The sequence below is a fragment of the Microcebus murinus genome, chromosome 17, assembly GCF_040939455.1.
Source record: "Microcebus murinus isolate Inina chromosome 17, M.murinus_Inina_mat1.0, whole genome shotgun sequence".
NCBI lineage: Eukaryota > Metazoa > Chordata > Mammalia > Primates > Cheirogaleidae > Microcebus > Microcebus murinus.
Window position 1 is genome coordinate 42,743,984 of NC_134120.1, and position 27,412 is coordinate 42,771,395.

Consider the following 27,412-nt stretch of genomic DNA (forward strand, 5'->3'; position numbering starts at 1 on the left):
ATGGGGATCAGTTGGGCAGGGGCCATTGCAAAGACCCTGTCTCTTTCTGCCTGCTACCAGGAAGCTTGAGCCATGCAGACAAAGAGGATGTCCTAGGGAATCATGGAGAAACGTGTTGGGGAAAGTCACACTTTCTGAAAGAGTGGAGTAGCTCAGCCAACCTCCAACTCGGGCTACTCCCTGAGATGAGGACATTTCTATCTGGTTGGAACCATTGTGTCTTGGGGGTCTATTTTAGACAGCAGTTTGTTCTTGCTCTCTTACTGATGTCATAAATATTATTATCTCCAGTCTATAAATAAAGAAACTGAGGCACAGAGAAGATGGATAACTCTCCTCATGGCAATACTGGCAGAGCTAAGATTTGGATGGAGATGTTTCTGCTTGAAAGGCCTTTTGAGAAGTAGTTTGTCAAAAGATTTTAGTCCCCTCAAAGGTGGAACCCAGAAAGGCTGGTAATGACAAGCAAAGGGCCATTAAAAGGTAAAGTGGAGATGACATCACAGGGAGATTCCAGGGAGCCAGGTGGGAGGGTTCTCGGATCCTGGGGCCCCGCCCTGCACTGGGCGCCCACAGCAAGCACCAGGGCTCATTCAGGGAGGGGGAGCTGCTTTTGACTTTCTGTACAAAGTACAGCATGTAAGGCCCTCTAAGCAGGATTTCTCTGCAGTGCAGACCAGTCACTAAGAGTTTTGTCAAAATCTAGATTCTAATCAAGGAAATCCTGCCTGGCTGAGGCCTGAAATGCTGCATTTTTCTGCAGGTGATGCTTTTGCTGCTTGCTGGTCAGAGGACCGCACTTGGAGTCACACGGATCTTTGAGGCTTTCCATTTCAAGGGTGAGCATCTTAGAGTTCAAAGTCTAGCTCCCCAAGAGCTCCTGATATTTAAATGAACAAAACTCTGTGTATTTATGCTGTAAATCACAAAACTGTTATTCCCAGAGTGCCTTTCAGAGAAGTGCCTGGCTGTAAGAACACTGGGATTGTGCCTTCTGTCCAATTTGAATCACCAGCTCCATGCATTTTGCAGGTACTGGTCTGCAGGTGATAGGATTTTATAGTCATGAGATGCAGTGGTATGCTATAGATCAAAATATTTTTCACTTGTTTGACTGTAATCTATGGGGAAAGGGTGAAATGGCCAATTGATTATAATGCAGAATATAAAAAGATCAAAGTCCTACAGCACACAGCCACAGTGCTGTCCACAGAAAAGGAACAGGAGCTCACGGGAAAATGTTCATGTAATATATGAGGCATTAAAAATTCTGTTACATTATTCTTGCCACCAAGATTGTAATGAAAATGGGAAACGGCACCAACTTAACCCATTCTCATTACAATCGTTAGATTGTAATCTCGTGTTCTCCCCTCAAGAGAATGCTAAATGAGATTTTAAACAAAAGAGAGGACAGAGAAGTATGGAGAATAAAGAAGCAAATAGAAATTGGAAAGTTAAAAAAAGTGATGCATGATAGACTTCCCTGTGTTCGTCGAGGCTTTCTCTTTAGCAGCAAGAACGGAGCTTAGGGCATTACAAAGACCAATTGACACACGTGGAAAATCCATAACACAACCCAAACATGGTAACCGTTTACAACAAAAAGGAAATTGTCAAGCACAAATTTGATCTTACTCTTTGATAGCTTAGCCTACTTTAGATCAGAGAAAAAAAATATGAAATTACAAAAAAGAACCCCAAAACCAAAACAATGCAATATAACAAAAACAACATCGACATAAAACTCTGAGAAGAACTTTGGTATAAAGGTGATTATCTGTGTATAGTTCCATATTGAGCTTTCTCTTCGTTTTTGCCTCAGTGGGCAAGTGAGCATACTTAAATCATGTGAATATCTTTGTTTTACTTGCTTTAATGTTGCTTACTGAGAATGAAGGCTCTTTCATGGTAATATGCATACATGAGTATGCACATACATGTAGAATACCAGTAAAGATAGATCCTCCAGGATTAATGGAAAACCTTGGTATAATGGCAGTCCTGGTGAATTTTTCAGAGAAAGCCAAATATACTAATCAACTCTACAAATATTTATCAAGAACTTTGCTGGGTCCAAAGTATTGCGATGCTTACAATCAGAAATCCAGTCCAAAATCATTTTTTTACTTAATGTAAAAAATATTTCTAGTTTATCTGCTGTGGACTGGACATGGTAGCGGGAGCTGGGGAAGGAGTGTTGAATGAGAGACGAGAGATCCTCATTCTGTCTAGTTGGGTGGTGGAGGGAGGCATTATGTAAATAAACAAGTAAATAAATGTATAACTGCAAGTTGTTATAAGAGTGGCAATGAAAATAACAAGGTAGCAGAGAAAGACAAAGGGGGGAGATCTAATTAGAGTGGTGGGGAGGAAAAGGCCCCTCTGAGGAAGTGCAGCAACGCCCATAAAAGTGAGAACAAGAGTTCCTGGTGCAGACAAGTAATTAGTCACCACTCTCCCTTGGCTTAGTGAGGAAAACAGCTGGGGGTGCCATTAAGTGCTCATCAGAGAAACTGGACCCATCCCAGTTGTTTCAAAACAGGGAATTTAATATGAGAAGTGTATTTCAAATATTTTAGAGGTTTTGAAGAGCCATAGAGGCAATTGGGCATCAGTCCCAAGATTAGCTGCCACCATCTCTGGGGCTGGGGAATGACAGGAAGAGGTGACATTACCAGAGCCCAGGAGCCAGAGCTTGGGACCACCAGGGAGGAGTTATTCCTGGGAGTCTGAAGGCATGGGGGAGACTGGGTCACTGCTGGCAATGCCACCTGAAAGTGGGGTGGTGTGTTTGGAGGGGCAGGAGAGAGAGAGAGAAGCTGGCCTCTCTCTTCTTTCTTCCTTCCAGCTGTCAGTCAGCAAAGGGAACCAAGCAAAGGTAGTTTGTATAGGGGAGGCGAGGCGAGAAGTGGATCAAAATGTAAACCAATGGTGTCTGCTGTAGGAAAAATACGGGAGTGGAGAGTGGCATGGTGGTGGGGGTGCTGCTTTGTCCAGAAGACTCAGAGAAGGTGGCTCTGATCAGGTGACAGGCATGGAAAGAAGGACATGCACGAAGTGAGGGAGGGGGTCACACTTCTGTCTGGGAGAAACGAATGCTGTGACCCCGAGGCCGAGCCTGAGCGGACGGACATTTGGGGACCAGCAGAACCAATGTGGCTGGAATAGAGCAAGCCATAGGGGGGAAAGGACAGGATCAGACAAACACAGGAGAGTGGGTGGATCCCATGGGCATGTTTTGGGCATGGTAAGAATTTTGGTTTCTAACGGAGTGAGATGGGAAACCACTGGGAGTTTCTGAGCAGGGAGCCGGCTCGAGCTGATTCGAGTGTTTAGAGGATCCATTTGGCTGCTATGTGGGAGCAAAGAGAGAAGCAGGAAGGATGAGCAGGAGCAGTGGTGTGCTGGCAAATGCCTAACAACTGGCTCTCCAAAGAAAAAACAAGCCAATACATGTATAATCACAAGTTGTTATAAGAGATGGAAAGGAAAATAACAGGGGAATGAGAGAAAGAGAAAGAGGGCAGATATAATTAGAATGGATGGGAGGGAAAGGCCTCTCTTAAAAAAAAAAGTGACATTTAAGGAGAGACCTGGGATGCCAGGTGTACATCAAACGTCATCACACATGTTTCCATGGGTTTGAACAGGATCGTTTGTCTCCGGGCGCTGAAGAAAATGGACTAAAAAATAAACCAAATAAAAAGTCACTAAGGAAAACATATTTGTCTGCTTCCTTTGGTAACATATTCCAGTGTTTACCCGCCCGTGTCCTCTGGGGATTTATCTTTGTGCCTAACTTGAATCCGTCCTGCTGCACTTGAAGCCTTTTCTTTTGTTCTGAGTGGAGAACGGAAAGTTGTTCACCGAGCCCCAAATTTGGTCACATTGCGACATCCACGTGCTGGCGCTTGGGACTGAACTCCGGTGCTGCTGAACTGCCCTCCCTCCCCGCCACGTTAGTCCTTGATGACTGACACGTGATTCTAGCGAAGTTAGGGAGAATATCGGCACGTTTGAATGATGTCTGCGAGTCACCTGAGCTAGCTGTGACACTGGCCTGTTCAGAATTACTTATAGCCTCTGGATACCAGCACTAAATAAGATGCAGAATGAGCCACAAAGGGACTTGCCCTGAGGGTTTTGCAATTCCCACTGTCAAAGCCCAAGGATTCCTGAAGCGAGTAGCAGGAAATGAGAGGAAAAAGCAGCTGAAACAGTTCATTGAACCTGTTCTGAGTTTATATGTTGTGTTGTTTTGACACATGCATAAGCACGTTGCATACATATGGTAATAGAGAAACAAGATGGAAATTGAACAGGCACATAAATACAGGAAAATTACAAACACAATATGTATACAATTATATAATTATATAAAAGCAATATTGCCTTTCAGGAACACCTCTGCTCTATTTACTGTTTTTCAGGTAAAGAATTTGGTTTTAAATGAGAGAGTCTTTGCAGTGCTAATGAATAAATGTAGGAGGAAAATGTTAATGTTGAGTGCATGTGGTGGTAATTCATAAGAAGAGAGAAAAGACATTACCAAAAGGTTTGGGTTAGTAATATAAATGAGTAACTCTGGTAATGCAAGTGTGGCACTAGGCCAGAAGGGGAGAAAAGGAATATGGAAAGAGAACAGCTGTGGGGAATGATCAAGGAGGAATGCTAAGACTTTGTAGTGGTAGATAGCTTTTCTATAGGGGTATTTGGAGGATAACAATTGGTTTGTGCCCCATTTCACAGGTTAAATTGTAACTCATTGCCTGTTAACAATCTCATTGTTTTGTTTTTTGGTCCAGTGTTTGGTTTTTTTCTTTTCTTCTTTTATTTTTTTTTGGGGGTGCGTATGTGTGTATGCGTACAAAATACTGATTTCCTACTCATGAAGACCAGAACAGAAGCTGTACAAGTACTCCAGAATAATTATCGACACTCATAATGACCTTATTATAGTATGTCCTAGAGAAAAGAGAAGGAAGGTTTGCTAGTAGTCTTCAAAACTATATAAAAGACTGTTATGCAGACAGTGGTGATTAGATTTTGTTATGTGGATATGTGTGTACACACCCCCATATAGTCTTATTGAAGACACAAACAAAAAGCACGAAGAATGTGCTATGAAGAACTATATTGGCACTGAGGGTAGTTTAGTATTGGAGTAAACTACTAAAGAAGGCTACAGAAAGTGTCTTTGCAGCTCCTTAGATATAATTTTTAAAATTGAGCATGAAAATAAGACAGATATCTAGAGGAAGGTATTTTACGACTCAGAGATGAGTTTTTTGACGTTGACAACAAACCAGGCTATTCAGGTTCAGTCGGAGTTATTCCCACCTTCTTCAGTCTGTTTCTGCCTGAAAACCACCAAGCATTCATTTTATTTTCATAAACAAAGCAACTTTGTGAAAATGTAAATCTCCACGTGCAGGCACAGGAAGTTGTCTCCATATGTCGAGCCTATTCCAATGCCAGCATGGTTGGTGGCTGGCGTGTGCCCTAATTATGCATCCCCTACGAACTCCCTCTCATCCCTTAGGTTTCAGATCAACTGTCACCTCCTCAGGGAGATCTTTCCTTAATTAGATGCTCCCTACCCCTGTCACCATTAGGCTCTCTCAGAAAACCCAGGTTTGTTTTTTCACAAATTGCAATTATATATTTACTTATTTTGTTTGTTTATTGCCTGTCTCCCCCATAGACGGAGCTTCGTTAGGTCAGGGACCACCTCTGTTTTGTCCCTGCCGCATAGCCTACTCTTAAGAACGGGGTCTGACTCGTAATAGGCATTCAGTAAATAATTGTCGAATGGTTGAATATAATCATCTTTTAAAATTTCCAATGTTTTCTTTAATATTAATGAGGATATCTGATGTTACAAGAAAGACCAAACATTGAAGTATTGACTCAAGCCCTAAATTCCTTTATACTTAAGATTAAGGAGTCTCACATACACTTTTCCAGCAAAAGAAAAAAAAACTATAAAACTTCTTATTAATATATAATTATTTATCTGAAGGTTGGGCTCAGAAGCAGTGTGAAGGCTGAATACGTTTCCTTAAGGCAATGAATTTTTCTCAAGATCAGTTTCTCTTTCTCCTTTTCTTTTACTGTGGTTGGCTGAGGCTATGATGTTACTGAAAAACCCAATCTAGCTGATCCAGTCATTTACAGTGTCTGTTTCTACTCTATATCTTCCATTCCTTTTATCGCCCAAGCTGAATTGTTGTTTGTTCTTCTGTTTGGTAGCTCAACACGGCCACTCTCACTAGCTACTGAAGATTACTCAATGCAGCCATTTTATGCCATCTTACTACCCTATGGTGTTTCTGGCTCACTTTTTGTTCTTCAGGGTTAGTGAGTAGCACGTGGGTGTGGAATGCCCATAGCCTTTGTCAGTAGTTTCATCTCCCTTCTAGCTGTTGAGTACTAGGAGTCCCCTCCCTGCTCCCGGGTGCTTTGTATTTAGCTGAGTGCGAACAGCAGGCTGCTTGTGGGTCTGGCGAAGACGAGAAACCCAGAGGAATACTGTAACCCTGGAGGCCAAGGTCAGTAAGTGTCCCTAAGAGGACTGAGGAAAAAGGGAGGATCATAACAGAACTACCATATGATCCAGCTATCCCACCTCTGGCTGTATATCCAAAGGAAATAAATTGGGATCCCAAAGAAATATCTGCACTCCTATGTTCATTGCAGCATATTCACAATAGCCAAGATATGGAAATAACCTAAATGTCTGTCTATAGATGAATGGATAAAGACAATGTGGTACAGATATAAAGTGGAATAAAATTTGGCTTTAAAAAAGGAGATGACAGCATGGATGGAGCTGAAGGACATTATGCTAAGTGAAATAAGCCAGTCATCGAAAGACGAATATGGCATGATCTCATCCATGTGTGGAATCTAAAAAAAAGCTTAATCCATAGAATTGGAGAGTAGAATAGTAGTTGCCAGGGGCTGGGAGGAGGGGTGATGGGAAGCAGTGGTCAAGGAGCACAAAGTTTCAGGTGTGCAAAATGGATAAATCCTGGAGAGCTGATGTATAGCATGGTTACTGGATTATATACTTGAAATCTGTGAAGAGGGTAGAACGTAAGCATTCTCATTACACACACCGAAAAAGAAAGAAAGAAAGAAAGAAAGAAAGAAAGAAAGAAAGAAAGAAAGAAAGAAAGAAAGAAAGAAAGAAAGAAAGAAAAAAAATAGTAAGTATGTAAGGTGATGGATATATTAGCTTGATTGTGGTGATCCTTTCACAAGGTACATATAAGTCAAAACATCAAGTCGTATACCTTAAATATATGTAATTTTTATTTGTCAATCATACCTCTAATAAAGATTTTAAAAAGGGAGGAGCTTACATCATACCTTATGCTTCAAGTCTCCTTGGATCTGAAAATAATATGTATATTCTTTTATATTTTTCTACAAAACAAATGACAAATAAAACAAAGGATATGTGTGTGTGTGTGTGTGTGTGTGTGTGTGTGTGTGCACGAGGTGGAAGGATTGAAGATTGGAGGTGAAGACAGGGGAAGACTTTGTGGGGAACACTCAATATTGTCCTTAGACAACTTTGTGGACGCACTTCTCCTTGGTCCTTATGATATGGTAGGTGCTGCTCAATGAGTTATTATTGAAGGAGTAAGTGACAATAAATCTATGATCAGGAATGTCATAGAACAAGAAACACCAGGGCTGGAAAAGATGTTGCAAATAGTCTAAGCTGGATCTCACTCAGCTGAACAAAAAGAAGTTTATTCTTAGAGAGATTAAATCGATTGGCTTTAGTCAAAAGAAAGTTTTGTGCAGGATTGGAATAAAGAGTAGCTTAGCGTTGGAAATTTTAAGGAGTGATAAGATAAATCATTCAGCAAATTTGACCAATATGGGCTGGAGGATTCTGACCAAATGAACTGTCTTCTTCCCAGCCTTTCTCTGCTCTCACTTGTAAGCTATTTGCTCTGAATTATTTAGAAATTGTCTCAATATCCATCTCGCATGTTTGTGTAGACACATCCATAAAGAGTTATATAAGCAATATTATTATCGTAATTATTGTTATCATTAGCTGCTTCATTTCTTATCATTTTCCTTTTGGTTCATCTAGGGTCTTCAGAGGGCTGTTAAAGAGCTTGAAAAAAAATCAGAATCGTACTGGTAGATATTTATTTTCATTGTATTATTTAGAACTCTATCCTAGGGAATCTTACTAATTCCTAGTTGACTAATCTACAAAAACCTTCAATTCTCACCCTGTTCCTCTGTAAGCTTTAACAGCAGCAAGATGGAGTGAAGGCTCTTATTACTAAAACTTCATTACTCATACAAAATATTCGTGAGCGCGCCTATGCTGTGGTGTATGATCATAAATAATTAAAGCAGAACTACACTTGTCAGAAGAACTGAAGCAAAGACGAACTCCTGTGTTTGCAGGCGCTGCATAGGCAATGGCTTCCTCATTAATGCAGCAATTCTCTAAGGACGGCCGTAGTTAATGGGAATTAGCAAAGTGCTAGCATGCCCATATTCGTCTTTTGAGAGGGTATCCAATATTCAAAGTGATAGGCCTGTTGAATGATCCTTACTGAAAATACCTGATTCTGATGGTCTTTTTTGAAGTAGAGCCTCAGGAGTTACATTTTCAAAGGCATCACTATAAGACTTTCTATAGGGGCTAAACAATTTTAGAGTTTATTCAAGTTTTTGAGTCCAGTTTTTCCTGAATTCGTTGCCTTCTTTCATACTCATGAAGAGTGGTGACCTTTATAAAATTAACTCAGGTTTGTGCCCTATAGACCAAGATATTGCTTCTTGGTTCACATAACTGTACTCTGTTAAAAACTCAGTGTATATTTATTCAGCATTTAATCAAACTAGAGTAGGCAAGTACTTGTACAATAGAAAAAATATGTCAATGTTAAAAAGAAAATTGTTAGAGCTTCAATTAGGCCAATTAAAATGATGACCCATTTCAAGAAAATGTAGTTAACTATTTGTTCATTCATTCATTTAACAAATATCCATTAAGTATTTACCCTGTGCCAGGAACTGTGTAAAGCAGTGTACAAGATAGACCAGGTTCCTATCCTCAGGAAATTTAGAGTCTAGCAGGTCCAAGTATTAACTTGAACTATATGAGTTTTCTTTTACTTGACTGTTACTGACTTACAACTAGGCAATTTCACGTGTTTCAACCCAATGTAAGGAAAGTGTATCATAGGAGCACATAGGAAGAAACCTGATATAATTTTGGGATCCTCCTTGAGGAAATGACATTTGGGCCAGGAGAAGTAGGATGAGTAGGAGTGGGCCAGGTGAAGCAGGAAATGTCCCCACAGTGGCTATGGGATGTGTTAAAGCCCAGAAGCAAGTATGAGCCTGGTTGTTCAGGGAACTCCAGTAAGCAGTGCCAGAGGAAAGAGGTGTGAGAGGAGACTGGGGAAACAGGCATGGGCGGATGGTGCTGGGACATGGAGGTCATGTTATATGAACTGCATCTGAGAGCCAGGGAACAGTGTTAAGCAGAAAAGCCAACTGATACAATTTGTGTGGTTGGAAATCACTCCTGCTGCAATCTAAACAGGAACAAGAAAGGAGCAAGTCTGGGGGTGGAATGACTGGTTGAGAGATGGGGAGTTGGTGCTAGTTTAGTCACTATTGGTGATGTGGAGATGGAAAGAAAAGGACATTTGGGAGATAGAATCGACAGGACTTAGTGACCCAACAGATGTGGAGAATAACAGAGTAAGGAGTCAAGGACACAGCACGGGTTTCTGGTTTAATGTTGCTGCTTTCCTTGAGACAGGGAACACCGAAGGAGTAATAGTTGGGCCATGGTTGAAAGGATGACTACAGATTTGAACACATTGAATTTTATTCAATTCTTTGGGGTTCTTGGGAGACACTGAAGTGGAGAAGTTAGTTATATAGGTTTGGAGTGCAGGGAAAAATGGAGGGGATGAAGATCTAAGAGTCAGCTACAAGTACATGGCCACAGAAACTAGGAGACCCAATGGGACTTCCCAGCGGCGCAAAATAAGTGGGAAAAGAAGAAATAGGTGGAGAAAGAATAGACTACAATAGAGTCCAAAGAAGAAGGAGAGAAACCAGGGCAGAGCAGGGGCAGGAATTTGGTATTGGAAAACAGAGGAGATACAGTGGTTTGAAAAGTAGTGAGTAGGAATTAGTTTCTAAAGTTGCTGAGAGGTTAAGAAAATAAGGTTCAGAAAAATGTGAGTTGTATGTATAAAAAAAAGAAAAAAGAAAATAAAGACTGCTAGCAATTATAAGATTTAAGAATAGAATCAAATAATGAAATGTGTGACAGACTAAGAGGAAAAGAACTCAATTCTGATCATAGGTTAACAAAAACAGTAGGGTAGACCATTAATTTATTCAAATGAAAAATTTTCTTTTCCATTTGATGTTGACTAACCCTTAAGTACTGGGTCTGTGATTGGCTGAATGACAATAAATTGCTTAATGAGAAACCAATAACTGCATGGTTGGGTCCAAATTACTGTTTGGTTTTGCCAATCATTGATAATATGATCTCTGGTTTGCCTAGGGTGATCCCATCATGCCTGTTATCCCATACTATTTATTGTACACTCTCAAAAGTGCCCCAGTTTGGACAATAAATAAAAATTTTCCAAGCTATAGATATACTGCCTCTAAGTCTTTCCAAAATTCGGCTTTCACTGCTCAGGTGGGAGGGTGTTCAATTCATATAAACTTGACTTTGTTACGTGCTCTGTGACTAATTATAAGAAAATCACACATTTATGGATTTTTAAATGAAAACACAGAAGCAATGTATAAAGAAAAAGATTATTTTTCTCTTTTGCATGAATAATGTTCAATCAGGATAATCAATATTTATTGAACACCTATTATGGGTAAGTCACCATGCTCAGATTCTCAAGCTTCTTGGTCATAGTAGCACTTACTTTTAGTACTTTGAGTTAGTCTATAATTTGTCCTGATTTTTATTGGCCTTTATCCAATTTAGATTTTTTTCCTTTCCCTTTTGTTAGAAATAGAATGTCTCTCTTATATATGCATCAATATTCTACTGAGATTCTATTTATGCTGCATAGCAGAAGTTGGAGTCAGATCTATGATACATCATAATAAAGATGTTTGCTAATAAGGAGAGAGCCTCTAGAATAGTGGGAGGGACATTTTCCACAAGAAGTGGTTGTAGTGTTTTTTCTTGTGGGATGTTGTGAGAAACGAGTGGACCATTTGGGTGGAGGAGGAGCTAGAAGGAAGCTAGAAAATGAGGGCAGATCTGTGCTCCCCACTTCATCCCCTCCCACCCACTCAGCCAGGGATAGTGATCAGAAGCCAAGTCCCACAGGAGGTGGGGCAGTTCCATCGTAAGTTCAGAAAGAACACTGAGAACCAAAAACTTTTCAGTTTGGGGGAGAGACAAGAGCTTTAACAATAGAGGGAAAAGATCACATGCCAAACAAAGGGAGGACTTTATAGGAATAGAACCAAGGCAAGGACAATAGAAAGGCTGAAAAAACAGGCTGTCAGGGGCAAATCAGAACATCCCTAATAATCTGAGTGGGGAAAAAGGACAAGACTCTGTCTAAAACTGGGAGTCCAAGGGCAGAGGTTCCAGACTTTTGGATCTTACCTCATCAGTAAAATTGTTTGACCATGCTTTGCATATATGCAAATGTTTGTGTGTGTGTGTGTACACACACACATTTATCTAAGGTAGATATCTGTACTACAATAATAATATAGTATATAAAATATAAAGCGTACACAAATATATAGACTTTTTTTAAAAAAAGGGGCAGAAACTAAATGTAATAAGAATTTCTACAATTTTCTTTTTGCGTCCCAGTGGAATTTCTCAGAGGCCACTAAATTAGAAGATGCAGAGAGACAGATCCGAAGAGGGGCAGGGATGTGTCCTGGCAGGTCTTGGGAATTTTCAGGAGAATCCTTATTGGGCTTCATCCTTGAAAAAGGAGTTAATGATTTATATTTCCAATTCCTAGTGATTTAGGGTTCAAAGGCTCTTGTTAGGCTGACCAGATGATTGTATTATGTTCGTTCCAGTTGATAAGCCTTGGGACCTATCAAGGATGGCTTACCCAGTGGGGAAGGCAACACTGTACGTGGTGTGTGTTGGGATAAGCATGGAAAGGAGGGGTTTCAGTGAGGGTATTAATGATGACTCCCAGACCAGAAAAGAGTCTAAGGTAGTCTTGTGTTCTTGTAAGGAAGCATGTCATGAAGTGGCGAAGGGTCTTTTTCTTATCATTGTTGGGGTGGTTGCTCATGCTCCTTTTCTTCTTCTATGAAACAATTAAAGAAAATGCATAATCTTTTAGAGTCTACTCAACAGGCAAATAGTTCACCTTTTGTAACTGGCTTCGATTGGGGTTTGTCCAGGATCAAATCTGTGCCTATCTCATTGAACAAAGGAGCTAGGACAACCAGATGCATGTAGAGTGAATATTCTCTGAAAGATTTGAAATCCTAACTGATGACTATCCTCCATGGGAAGGCTCAGAGGATAGTCAGCTTCCCAAAGAAGTGAGGAATAAGCTGTTGAGCGGTATACCAGTATATCTGAAGAGCTCAACAGTGGTTTTAAGAATTTCGAAGGATATGAGAATTTACCCTACTTTTATCTAATAAGTTAGCCTACAATAATGTCAGGGATGCTTGCAGAAGATACAAGACTCCTGGGTCAGAGACAAAAGACTTTGTTGTTCACAGCATTTGCAGTAGTGAGAATATTAACATTTGCACCAGCTCTCCAATGTCCAATTCCCTCAGGGTAATGCAAAGAGAGCCAGGTGATACCTGCACATATAATGGGTTGCATTACAGGAGAGGAACCTTGAGTTTAGGATTGCTGTTTTTAACAGACAGTGAGGCTGCCTGACTTTTGCCCCTGAGAGAGACAGTATCTCTAGCTTCCAAGGCTGACTGCTATACAAACACCTTTGAAAAGATAGTCTGTAACAAAGGCAGTCAGTGCTTCTGCTTACAAGATGTGCAGAAACTTGAAAGTCTTACAGAAATTTGTCTCCCAAAAGTGGTTTTCTTTTCTAATCTGATGCTGACAGTAAGAGATATTATTTGTGAGAGATTAAAAGTGGCTTCAAATACTTTACTATTTCATTGATTAGAGAGGTATAATCTAATTTTTCTTTTGCATCTGGATTGGCTTTAGTAATCTTCTTTATCCTTAGAAAATAGAGGAAATGAAGTTCTGGGAGTTGCAAGGCAAGGTGAAAAAAACCAAAACTTGCAGTTTTTTTTCTGTGCCTCTTGGAATACTTGCTCTTAGAACTTGGAACCAACGTGTGAAAGGTCCAACTACCTTGCCAGAGAGATCAGCCCCTGAGATGACACAGAAAGGGAAGGGCCCATGCATCCCTGCTGTCATGATGCACATGCATGAAGCCATCTGGGACTTTCTAGGCCACTCTAGCAGCCAGGTGAATGACACAGAGTGATCCCTGTTGATGTCAATTGAAACAGAAGAATTGCTCAGCGGAGCTCTGCCAAAATTCCTAACCCCAATGACACGAGTCATAATAAAATGATTGTTGTTTTATGCCACTATGTACAAAGGGATAACCAGAATAACATCTTAGAATGGGGCTTACTTATAATAATAAAGATGATAGGATCTCAAAATAATAGAGGCATGAGATGTCTGGGTCAGAGACACTGAGATGGTTGCATTTAACTATCAGAAGCAAGTCAGACATGATTATTTCCATGAGTGGCAGGTCTGAGTGGTAGATTGGAGTGGCAGCCAGAGAACCAAAATCTATAGGGACCTATGGAAATGACAAATGAGCACACTGTCCCTAGAGACAAGCTGGACAGAAAGCCAGCAAGGGTATCTCACAATCTGTACAAGCAAAAGAAACTAAGGATGGAGCATTAGGAGACTAAACAGTTGCCCAAATAAAATCTTTTTGTGCAGTTTTTGAAACTGAGCCAGTTTTCTGTCCTGAAACTCACTGAACTGGGGAGGAAACCAGATTCCCAGGAGGAGGACCCTGCACCACTGTCACTGCCACTATATGGCATGGATGTCCCCAGTGCTTCGTCAAAGGGACCCTGCAGAGTCCTCACGGCCCCATTGTTGAGTGGCCATATGGGAACTAAGTAATCAATGGAATTTTGGCCCAGGTCAGGTTCATGGAAGATCCAATGGGCCCCTGCAATGGACATAACTGGGAGTTGGCGGAAACCTGTATGAGTTTCTTTTTTCATAAGATAAGAGCTGTCATAGTGAGGTAAGGCAAGCTCTGAAACTATGCCCACCCCACTAATGCAGTAATTACAGAAGAACTGTGACCTTGGGACGTGCTGGGTAGCAGAAATAGTGTTTCCCGTAAGGACCTAAATAATTCAGAGGTGATCCCTAGCATATCTCTATTTAATTCACAAGTCTGGCACCTACAAAAGTCAGATGGAGCCTGAAGGATGACATGAGACTACTTCAGATACAACCAAGTATAGCCTCATTTCATCTGCAGTGCCCTTTTTTCTTTTTTAGAGCACATTAAGATGACTTTAGGAATGCAGGATGTGGTCTCTTATCTGGTGATGTACTCTTTCCACTTCAATCAGAAAAGAGTCTAGATCAGGCATCCTCAAACTATGGCCCGTGGGCCACATGCGGGTGTTTTTGCCTATTTGTTTTTTTACTTCAAAATAAGATATGTGCAGTGTGCATAGGAATTTGCTCATAGTTTTTTAAAACTATTGTCTGGCCCTCCAACAGTCTGAGGGACAGTGAACTGGCCCCCTGTTTAAAAATTTTGAGGACCCCTGGTCTAGATATAGTTTGCATTCACATGGAAAAGAAAACAAGTTTTCATTTATAGTTTTTACATGATAAGTATGAATAATCCAGTCCTTTGTCTTAATAAAGTCTGAAGAGACCTGGACTATCTAGACATGCTGAAGAACATCGTACCTTTCTGCTATGTAAGTGATATGCTAACTTGACTAAGTGTGGCAAGAAGTAGCAGGAACATTGGAAGCCATGGTTGAGACATACGAGCTTAAGAGGGTATGAGATTAACACTATGAAGATTAGGGACTAATCTTAGAAAAGAAATTTTAGGAATCCAGTAGTCTGGAGTATAAGCAGTGGTAGAAATCCTTTGACATTCTATAACATTCTTTTGATCCTATCAAAAGATAGAGTATAACTTTCCTTTCCTTGAACATGGGCTAGCCTTACTAGCTCATTTCTAACAGAATGGGACAGAAGTAACACAGAACGATTTCCAAGGCTAGGTCATAAAAGGTGCTGTATTTCCCTCCCGGATCTTCTTTCTTCTTGAGATGCTTCCTTGATCTTGGAACCAAGCCACCATGCCTTGAGAAAGCTAAATAGCTGTATTAAAAGACCATGTGTAGGTCTTTCAGGCTTAGCAGCAGCTGAGGACCTAGCGGGCAGCCAGCATCAACCAACAAACGTGTGAGTAAGCAACTAACCCTTCTCCAATTCCACCCCAGCTGTCAGCTGCCCCACCTGTTACATGGAGCAGAGGCAAGCTGTTCCCACCAAGCCCTGCCCAAATTTAAGATACATGAGAAAAACAAATATTGCTGCTTTAAGCCACTACATTTTGGGTTACATAGCTGTAGATAATAGAATAGAAGCCACAACACAGCTCAATCACAGATTGCCTTAAAATGTAATTGTAAGGGGAAATCCTACAAATGGGCTAACTTTTGGGTGGTATACCTGGTCATCTTCTTTATGTAGGAAGAAAAGTGGTCCAAGGTTTGAGTATATATGAACTTATGGCAATAGCAAATGATTTGGCCAGTTCATCAGGGCTCTGAAAGAGCATGATTGGAATATCTGGAATAACATGGTCTAGGGTAGAGGCATATGCTTTGACATATGGGAGTGAGCATGAGATGTGAAAATGTTACAATATGATGATGCCCACCAGAGAGCATCTGCCATGGAAGAAGCACTAAACAACCAAGCTGGCACAATAACTTGGTCAGGTGGTGTGAACTAGCTGTGTCATCAGCTATCTCAGTGTCTGGCACAGTGGGTACAGGAGTGAAATAGCCTTGGTGACAGGGATGGAAGCCATGCATGGGCCCCATAGCTTGGGCTCCCACTAACCCAGGCTGTCCAGCTACTGTCACTGCTGAAAGTTGAGCTGCCTGCCAGCTGCAGAAACCAAGACTGAGCCCCTGCCAACTGGTACCATCTACTGATGGCAAGTGGAATATCTTGAAATCCTCCACCCTGAGAGGGACATCAATTTGTTTTTACTAAAATAGACACATACTTTTCCTTCTCTCATAGCCTTTCTAGCACCACTGTCTGAGAGTTTACAGAGTGTTTGATCCACCAACCTGGGACCCCATGTAGCACCACATAAGACCAACTGGGACCCAGGAGGAAATAGGGCTTCCAGTACAGAATACAGGTACAAAGAATTTATTTAGCACTCAGAATTTTCAGCTGGGTATCTTGGTATGCTCTTGCCCAATTTTGAAGTAATTAGATAATTATAGCTTCCACAGAAGGCCTCAGTGACCAGGCATTTGTGGCATATTCTAAATATTAATCCTGTCTCAGTTTTAGAAGTTACAAATATCTTCTCCCAAACCATCAGTTGCCCCTTAACTGTGTCTATAATGCTGTTTATTTTATAGACAGCTAGACATTTTGTGCTTTGGGTATTTATTTGAGGAAGTCCCTTCCTGCCCCCAAAGTTCCAAGCATGTCAACATTTTCTTCTATTAGCTTTATTTATTTATTTTTTAATTCTAGAGTATTTTTGAATTGTAGATTGACAATTTATAATTATACAAATTTATGGGACACTAAATGATGTTTTAATTTATGGCTTTAATGCAGAATAATTAAATAAAGCTAGTTAACATATCCATCATCTCAAATATTCACTGCACTGTGCAACAGAATTCAAAAAAGAAAAAAAAATACATATTCCTCTTGAGATATTGTACCCTTTGACTCTCATTTCCCCATTTCCCCCACACCCCAACCTCTGTAATCACCATTCTATCCTCTGCTTCTATGAGTTTGATTGTTTTAGATTTCACATATAGGGAGAACAAGCAGTAGATGTTGTTCTGTGCCTGACTTATGTCACTTAGCATAATGCTCTTCAATTCCATCCATGTTGTCACAGATGACAGGATTTCCTTCTTTTTAAAGAATGAATAGTATTCCATTATGTATATATACCACATTTTCTTTATCCACTCATCTGTTGATGTATATTTAGGTTGCTTCCGTAATCTTGGCTATTGTGAATAGTGCTGCAGTAAATATAGGGGTGCAGACATTTCTTTGACAAACTGATTTCAAATCTTTTGGGTTTGAAATTTCAAATCCAGAAGTGGGATTGCTGGTTTATATGGTAATTCTATTTTTAGTTTTTTAAGGAACTTCCCACACTGTTTTTCAAAATGGCTGTACTAATTTACATTCCTACAAACAATATACCAAGGCTCCATTTTTAATTTTACCTTTCTTATTCAGGTCTTTGTTCCATCTGGCATCCACTTGGAATTGTGTATGTAGAAATTCAAGATTATTTTTCTCTATGGAGTGCATGAATTTTCCCTATATTATTTTCTAAACAAGATGCCATTTTCCTATATTTTTTTCTGAGATCTTTTGTGTTCTGTTGATCAACTTTCTTTTACTATTTATTGTTTTTCTTACTAAAAATTTTTAGATATATTACTCTATGACAGAGCACGTTTCTTTTTCTTTGCCCTGCTTTTCAAAATTGACTTGGCTGTTTGTATACTTTTATTCTTTCACAACGTTGCAGAGTGAATTCGTAGAGTTCCTCAAAAAATTCTGCTTGGAATATTTGTTGGAATTGCATTGTGTGTAGAGATTAGCTATGGAGAATGGACATCTTTTGCTGTTAAGTCATTTTATCAATGAACATGGTGTATCTCTCGATTTATTCTGATTACTAAAATGTTTTGCAATAGTAATAGCACTGAGACTCTTAGTGGTGGATCTATTATTCTCTGTTATTTATTGATCAAGGCAGACACAGGAGACTTAAGAAGACTTGGAAACCTATATTATTCATCTGATAGTTGTTCTAGAAATAATAAACACTCCATCATGGTTATTTAAAACGTATTTAGTAATTAAGAAAAGAAAAACAATTGATAAATGGACAAAAATTATGAACAAATAGCTTTTCCAAAAAAGAAGATTTTCCAAAAAGAAATAACAATGTTTTTAAGTATGGAAAAAAGATGCCCAACTTGCCTATAATTAGAGAAATGCAAATTAGAAAAATAATAATATACCACTATTTGTCTATAAAATTGACACATGTTCAGAAGTTTGATGATAGTCTGTGTTAACAAAGTGTGAGGAAGTAAAGACTCACATAGATTGTTGGTGGGATTCCAAATGGATGCTGACTCTTTGAAGAGAAATTTGTCAACGTATTTCAAAATTAAAAATACACATAACATTTGAACGTACAGTTCCAGTGGTAGAAATTTATCCTTCAAGTGTACTTACACATCTGTACAAAGTTGTATAAAGAGACTATTCATTACCGTATTCCTGATAATAATACAAGGCTGGAATAAGCTAAAAGTCCATCAGAAGGGTATGCCTAAAAAATCATTTGTACATCCATACGACATAATATTATGCAGCCTTTGAAAATAATTATCTATAGCTTCTTCCTGTGATATGGCATAATCTCAAAGATTGTTTAGTGGAAAAGGCACAATGCAAAATGCGTGTAAAGTATAGCTCAACTGTATAAAGCGGAAAGGATGCATTAATATACATGTTTGCATTCCCATAGAGTATCTCTGGAGTGGTAATTAAGAAACAGATAATAGTGGTTGCCTGTGGGAAGGACAACTGGGAACTGAGGGTTGAGGTGGGAGAAGACATTCTTTACACTCTATATCCCTTTGAACTGTTTGGTTAATTTTTTTTTAACAAGATGTATATATTATTTAAAAAATAAATTTCAAACTATTCTAAAACTTAGTTTCATCCTCTCACGTAAGTTGGATAATATTAGCTCATATTAAAGAGGCTTTGCTGTATTTAGATTTGACCCAAAGACTTTATCCTCTCAGTTATTATATGTTCCTGTGCTCCTTTCTGTACACTCCAAGGAATTATTAGGAGAAATGTTTTTCTAGTAAAAATTGGAGAAAATAATACCGTGGTTTCTAAGTCTGTGGCAGTGGTAACTCCTTCTATTTAAAGTGAAATGGGGATTGGAATAATGTTTCATTGCATTTGAACAATGTGAGAGTAAAATCTGGAGAATTCTTAATAGTGTGTGTTTATGGGCTGAATTTTGTCTCTCCAAAATTCCTGTGTTGAAGTCCTAACCTCCAAAACTTCAGAATGGGATTATGTCTGGAGATAGGGTCTTTAAAGGGGTATTTTGGTTAAAATGAGGGATTAGAGTGGATCGTAATCCCATATGACTGGGATCCTTACAAAAAGAGGAGATTTGGACACAGATAAGTTCAGAGAGAAGATAATATTGAAGACACAGGAAAAGACAGCCATCTATGAACCAAGAAGAGAGGCCTCAGGAGAAATCAGCTCTGCCAATGCCTTGTCTTGGACTTAAAGCCTCCAGAACCATGACAAAATAAATGCCTGTTGTGTAAGCTACCCAGTCTGTGGGACTTGTCATGGCAGCCCTAGCAAACTAACACAACATGATAACAACTCAAAGCAATTTTATTTAATGGAAAAAGGGTGATGGTATCAAGTGTTTACTAAATAAAGTATTTTCGAGTCCTAGGTTTGGAATGTTTTAGATGGACTGACCTGAACAGTCCTTATGAGGATTTTTCAGAGGATCAGGGGGTCACCTCCAGGAATTAACACTTTGAATTCAAGTGAGATGCTAGCAGTTGTGAAACTAGGTAGAGATGAATGTTGTCGATGTGAGTATGTTCTTGAAACCCAAGGTTGCTGGGAAATGGGGAAAATCTCTGTGATCTTGGAAGCAATGCTTTAAGTCGGATGATAGAAGAGACTAATTTACACATTAGGCAGACGGCTGAGCACAGGTGGAAATCTTTCTTTCCCACAAGATATTTTAGAGAGCATTTAAAAAAATAAAGTATTCATAGTCATTTCTAAGAGCAAGAATGAGAACTCCCTGTGGACTAGTAAAAAAGAGGCACTTTGAAGAAACAGCAGTAGATGGGCAGCCCTCACTGCCAGGCCAAATCAGATGCTCTCGCTAAAAGGCTGGACTTAATGGCACTGCCCAAAGGCCACTCTTGCAGAAAGGTCATTCTGTTAGGAACTTTCACAACCCAGGACATTCTGTTAGGACTTTCACAACCCTGAGAATTCCTCCACATATGAGTGCCTGTAGCAGGTTCCTTTGGCCACCTCTGATTTCAGCTGCAGCTGCCTTGTACAGTTGCATGTATGTCTGGGCACACACTGACCAGGTCCTACCTGAAATGCAGGTCTTTTCTCTTTTATCCCCCAGGGCCTTCTCAGAACTGAGGGGACCCCTTTGGCCTATAGGTAAACATGGTCAAAGTGTGAGGGAGTCAGCACTCCCAGGGCAACACTCAACTCATGGGGATGAGAGTCCTTTAGCAAACAGTCCTGAGAGGCATTCTATATGCTTCTTAGAGGTCCTGGGGCAACTGAGCAAACACCAATGCTGGCTTCATTGGCTCTTCTTCCTTCTATATCTCACTCTCACTGCATCTTCTTGGGATTCCTTTCAAATAAACTACTTAACAACCAATTTGCAGGCTCTATGTTGAAGGAACTTTTACTGAGGAAGTGAACAATCCAAGAACTACCCAATATCTGAGGGCAGCCAACACAATGAAAGAGAGACCACTAATACAACAAACAGAAAAATTGTATACCTCGGGAATGACAAATAATAGAAACAATCCAAAAATAATGTTAAGAATGGATAACATCATCAGAGAAATAAAAAAAATTTTTCTTAAATGCGACAGAAGACCAAGAGTTATTAAACTATAAGAGGTACTCAAGAAACACAATCTGGCAGTTTAAAACTTCTTAGAAATAAAAAATGTGTTTGTTGAAATAAAAAATTCATTAAGTGGGTTGAGTAGTGAGTGTCCTGGCTACACCTGATGAATGAATCAGTGAGTTTAAGGGAGGGGAGGTGTTTCAGAGATACGAAGGGGAGATCTGGGGTTTTACCATCCATTGTGTAGGACTTACAGGAAAAATAGAATGTGAAGGGGAATGAACATAGGAAGAGATAATGGTGAGGATTTTTATAACCAAAGAAAGATTTCCAATTGAGAGTCCATCAAGTGCCATACAGAATGAAAAATAAACACGAAAATGCATGCATGTATGGATGCATGTTTCAGGGACATCATTTTGAGTAGCTTGGTTTGGCTCACTATAATATTATTTATATTCTTATGGTTGAGTGGTTTCAAATTACACAGATCTTGTTTTGTTTTAATTTTTGAGGAAAGACACTGTGGATAGCAATAGAGGCAACTTGAAGGGAATGTTTGAGAAATGAGCAGGTAAATTCAAGTTTCAAGGGCCACCTGATTTATTCTAGCCAGGAACAGCCATCACTTTATCCTCTTTATTAAAGAATTAGACAGTAAAAAGATCTGTGTATTAATGGATCTTATCTTCTGAATGGGGGAAAAACAACTTTCAGAAGGATCATTGCTGGGCATCCTACTGATTAATTAGACCACGTGAAGATTAATGAAACCACCTCAGTGGAACAGATCTCCCATTGCAATCCATAGTGCTAGTAATATAATTTGCTTCCCACGTCAATCTTATTTCCCTCTCGCCACTCTATGAAATGCAGAGTGGTGGTCTATACCACTGACATTCACTGGCTCATCTTCAGGTACCAGCTTTTTACACAGTGGCTGTGCCTACATGATATTAAAAAAAAACAATAATTGTCCACTCCAAGTCACAAAGAGAAAACAAACACATTGGCTAGGTTATGCAGACAAAACATTAGTGTGTGTTAAATTTTTCTCCCTTCCATTGGTTGATTTGATATTGTGCAGACACAGCCTGTACTTGGCATTGAGGTGCTGTTGTTTGCACTGTGCCTGCATTCTAGCCTGTCTTCTCTTTGTGTAGAGGGATCTGTTTGCTTCAGTGGTCTTTTCACACCCTGGCAGCATTGTCTCTTTCTCACAACTAAGTACCGGAGAAGGGAAAATCCACATGCTCCCTGCAGTCTAAACCTCGTTCGCCATGTTAAGCAGCTCCTACCTGAATCTGTAGGAAGGCGTTCCATGAGCACCGCAGAACAGAGCGACCAGTGTTAGTGCACGCACTCTACCATGTCTTAAGGGAAGCAGCAGTTTGTCGGTGATGTTTGATGGCTTTCTTTATCTCAACACAACAATCTCTGGGGCACACTATGGTCTCTCAACATGTCCCTATTTAACTACACTCCTTACTTTTAGCTGCTTGGGCTCAGCTAACCAAGTGGTGGCAGAGATGTATATAGGCGATCTTAAATCATTCTGATTTTCCCAAGTCCCTCTGCAGTTTTCGGATGGAACATATGGCAATGTTATGTCTATTTGAAAAAGCCTTTGCATCATATGTTTATACAACTGCTCTCTATCCCAAGACAAAAATTCTTTTCCTGTTATTGCCCATTTGCTGACTAAAGAAATTATCCTCTTTATGTATTCTGGTAGTTTACCTTGATATCTTACATGTTTAATTATGTAGCCCTCAGTCCATAATCTATATCTTCATCATCTAAGGCCATTTTGCTTCTGTGAATCCAAAGCTTAATGATGTGTTGGGAGATAAAGAGGAGATATTTTTAAAATTCTCTACTATTACTCTTTCTAAGATTTTTTTTTTTACATTGTAGAATCACAAGTAACGGAGTCAATAGGGGAAGACAAATAACTTCTCAGATGTTCCTTATCCATTCCTCAATTAGGTGATGCTGCTAAAAATAATAATAGCTTAAACCTTTCATACTAAATAATCCAACTTAGACTTCACAGATTCTATGTAAGATAATGGGAATAGTTTTACTTACCCCACAAAAGCAGTGAGCCCAAATGCTGCAGAGTGGAATGTTGCCACCAATTTCCATGGAAAAGAAGGCAAAAAGAGCCTTAGGAAATCCAGTTGAGCCCAGTTTTGAGATAGCAAAACTGACTGGAGGAAAACGTTAGTGAGGACTAACACTCATGGAGATTTTAGAATCTCATAAGGGTCATAGAACAACCTATAAAGCCTGTTATAGGTTTCTTAAAAATGAGATTATAACTTGCCCCCTTCACCCCAATTTAAGACCCTTCAGCTATTTATAACTGTAAGATTTCTTCTTGGAGTCCCTCTATACTGTATGCCTTTTACCCATGTCACATTTGAGTGAAGATTCCAACCTGCATTATTTCCTGTTTCTGTGATATGAACTTGCCTCTATCACACTAATGGAATCAACTGTCAGGTCAAGCCCATGATTTTCATGAGAGTTTATCAAAAGCATTGGGATGGGGGCAATGCATCATTTAAATATTTTAAGGTTGAAATTCAACAATTACATCACCATCCAGCACTTTGTGAATGTTTGGTTGAGGTCTCAAATCTAAGTGTATTTGAAATGTGGAGGTTAAGCTGGTTGACCTGGGAACTTCTTGGAAGAAGTTCTATTACATTAGCTAATGCGGTACAAAATCTAACCTGAATTAGGCATCATGTTTTGCATGTAAACCAAAGGTATCGGATTTGTGGCTTGTGCTAGCTGTGCAGAAAAGGTTTTTTAAAAATACATTTCTTGATAGTGCCAAACTAGCAAAAGCCACAAATGGAATGGGTTTGCTTCTCATGGAAAGCCTTTTGCATCCTGGAGCTCTGGTCAGCCTCCGCAGTACTTTGTGGTTTGCAGCTCCAATCTCAGAACAGGTCTGTTATCATCTCAGCTCCTTGAGAAGCTGAACAAGTTCCACACAGACCCCCCAGAGTGGTCTATGGGATACTGCCCATCTCATTGGCAGGCTAATGTTTCTCATCAGTTTCCAACTTTGTAACAGTAGGACCAAGAATCATACTCACGAAAGCAATTTGTTGGCCCCAGGTGAGCAAACAGTGGGAATGCCAGACATCGGTGTGTCTGAAGATGTATTCTACTGTAAAATGAAACAGATAAGTCAAGCTAAAAGAGAAAAAGTGGGAGTTACAAGAGGCCATGTCCATAATATTTGAAAGTTCACACAATATCAGTTATACTCTTGGATAGAATTGCATAAAGTATACAACAATGTGGGACAACCTGTCAGTCTATCTACTTTCTGTCTTTTGGACTATGTATCTCTCTACCAAAACAATTAAAAAGACTCTAGATTATCCATGCACTTATCCAAAGAATAGAGCTAGAGATAGGGGAAAAAGTGCTAGGTTTCCTTCTATTCCATGCTATCAAAAGCGATGGTCTAAAATATTAAGGGTTATCTTTGAGTGCATTGCACTGCTGGCCTTCAAGCTAACTGCTGGTATTCAGTTTCCATTTCCCAGTCTGAGGATCTTGTCTTCTTACTTGGTGTTGCTGGTAACAATTTCAACATTCATTAGGAGAACTGACACAATGAATTGGGAATAAAGAGAAAGCGGAAATCCAGGTGAGTTAATTTGATCCTTTCTTTAACTTATACACTGATGAAAGATCAAATGAGGCGAGGAGCAAAGCTCTTAGTTAAAAAGTGGTCTTTAAATTATCTGTGGATTTATTGAATTTTGTACCTCTATAGGGGTGATTGATTTAATTGTGAACCTCTAGACAATTGATTGATTGAAAATTAGGCATGTGTACAGCATACAGGCATTCATTACATTCCAGTCTCTGTGTATGTTTAAGACAGTAATCAAAAGACGAATTACTCAAATACTGTAAAATTACAGCTGTTAAGTGCTAGCAAGCAGAGGTTCATGCTACTAATCACATGTGACAAGGAGCCATCAGGGGAGGTTTCCATGAAGAAATGATTCCTAGGTTGGAATCTACTGGAAGAACAGAAATTAACTGGACAAAGGTGAGGATAGAAGGTTCCAGGCAGAAGGAATGGCATGTGCAATGGCCTTATGGCATGTGGGAGCCTGGTGCACTTGAGAAACATGGAATTATAATGAGCACTTCCAGGAAGTATTTATGCTCCTGAAAAACCATTGTATTGATGCAGAGTGCAAAGTTTTCTCCCGGATATGTTAGGTAATTCAATATTCATGGAAGAAAATAGGGATAGAAGTTCAAAAAAGCTGTTTGGTTTGCATGGCTAATAGTGTCACAAAGACTTTAACCAAGAAGATGCATTCCCATTCCCATTCCCTCTCATTAGGAATGGCTGCAAAAAGCAAACAAAGAAACAACCACCAAAACCTCAGTATACAATAGTCCAGTTCAATACGGAATAGTATAATCTACCTGAAAATGGGACCAATGTTTCCCAATCAATTCCCAGAAATGGTGTCACTTCAAAGAGAGGGAACTTTTGCACAGGGCAAGCACTGGAGGAATCGCAGGATTGCTTTCTTGGGGATTAGAGCGAAACCTGACTTTCTCTCTAGGCTCCTGTGTGCACCAAGGAAGAAAAGCATGGGGGTGGCGGGGTTGCAGAGCCGGGTGCGTGTGCTGCTGCTCTGTCCTGAAAGGAGTGGGAGGGTGGGGCGGCAGCACTGTCACTACTGAGGGGCAGTGTCAAAGCATGCTCAGGAGAAAGTCAGCGGCGCTGTGGATGCTGTTTCTGTCTGAGCTTCACCGGCCTCCTCCTGGGTGGCGCTTCCTGCAGAGTCTCATCTGGGCATCTCCTGAAAGTCTTCCAAATTGGGGCCACCCTTTTGACACTGTCAGCCAAAGCTGCTTTTGCTACAGAAGTTTTAATATCAGGCTTCTGCTTCGTGTCTGTGACAGCCAACTCAGAGACTCTCTGAGAACCACTGATCATTCGTATCAGACTAATGAGGTTGTCCTTTTTCTGAACGTGATGCCTGAATTGTGTGCTGACTATGGATATTAAGCTTTGCTTTTACCCCACCCTCTCTCCCAAAGCTTGTATAATTGATGATTCTTCCTGCCGGGATAAGTTTTTGAGCACAAAATTCATTTTAATAGCGGTTTTTGCTTATTAAACAAACCACTGTGGGTTTTTTTTTTTCCTGTTTACTTCTCTAGCCAGAATCACAGAAACACAAAACAAATCAGCCTAATTTTGCCGTGAACTTTGCTTTTGACATCTTTCTATTTTTCAAAGAGAATAAATGTGCTGTAACTTTGACTGCTCTCGTTCAGACTGGAGAAGCAGAGAGCTATTTTTGAAGCTCCTTAAATCAGAAGCTATGGCTTTTTACAAAAGCAGCCCCACAGGATATCAAGACTGTGTTTGGAAACATATGTGATAAAAAAAAAAAAAAAGAAACAAACCGTAAAAATGAACTGGGATCACCTTGTAATTGGGCAGAGAGGGCTTCCTGCTGCTCTGTGTTTTTATAAAAGCCATTGCTTCTGCATTTCTCACCTTTTGCTGCAAGAGATTGTACACAAAATCTCCAATTGCCAAGCAAATCACAGCCGAGAGTCAGACCCCCTGTTTGGAAGAGACCTTTCTCCTCTCAATATTCTCTTTTATTGATGTTATGGAAAGAAATTAGAGATACACAAAGAATCAAGGGTAGTTATAGTGAAAACGCGAGTCTTATACAAAGAACCCTGAGCAAGGTCTTACAATACACCAACCTCCGCATGGGGATGACATTAGACAGCTCAATACAGTTTAATTGTTTCACTGCTGTGCTCAAGGCAGACACCTTGCATGCCAATGGAGGACAAGTGCCTTGTAAATAAAGTGCATTATTATTATTATTTGGTTTAATATGGCTAAATAGCTGCTATCTCCTCAGCCAATGGAGGAGCAGGAAAGACCGGAATTTAGTATGTTTTGGAAATGACATCTTGTCTCAGAATCTACCCGTGACTCTTAAGGCAATAACTTGGAAATGTGTTCCTTGCCTTCTTCAATTTCTCTTTCTCTAAAGTGGGGTCAAAAATAATTGCTATACCTACCTTTCAGAGCAGAGAGCAGCAGGAATCATTGAATATGCATAAGTTATTAACCAGAAATAATATTTACTGGCTGCCCACTATGTTAACAGTTCTGAATGAGGAGCAATGTAAGACATTTAAAAAAAAATAAAGCAAGCATGATTTATATTTAAGGTGTCTGCCAATGTTTGAGTTATGATTTTTAAGAATAATTTTAAGTCCATTTGGAAGGTGTGTAGGGCACAGAAAATTATTAGCATCAAAGTCTGTGAGGGTCTTAGAAGCAGAATCTTTAGGGGTGAATATTATGTGAG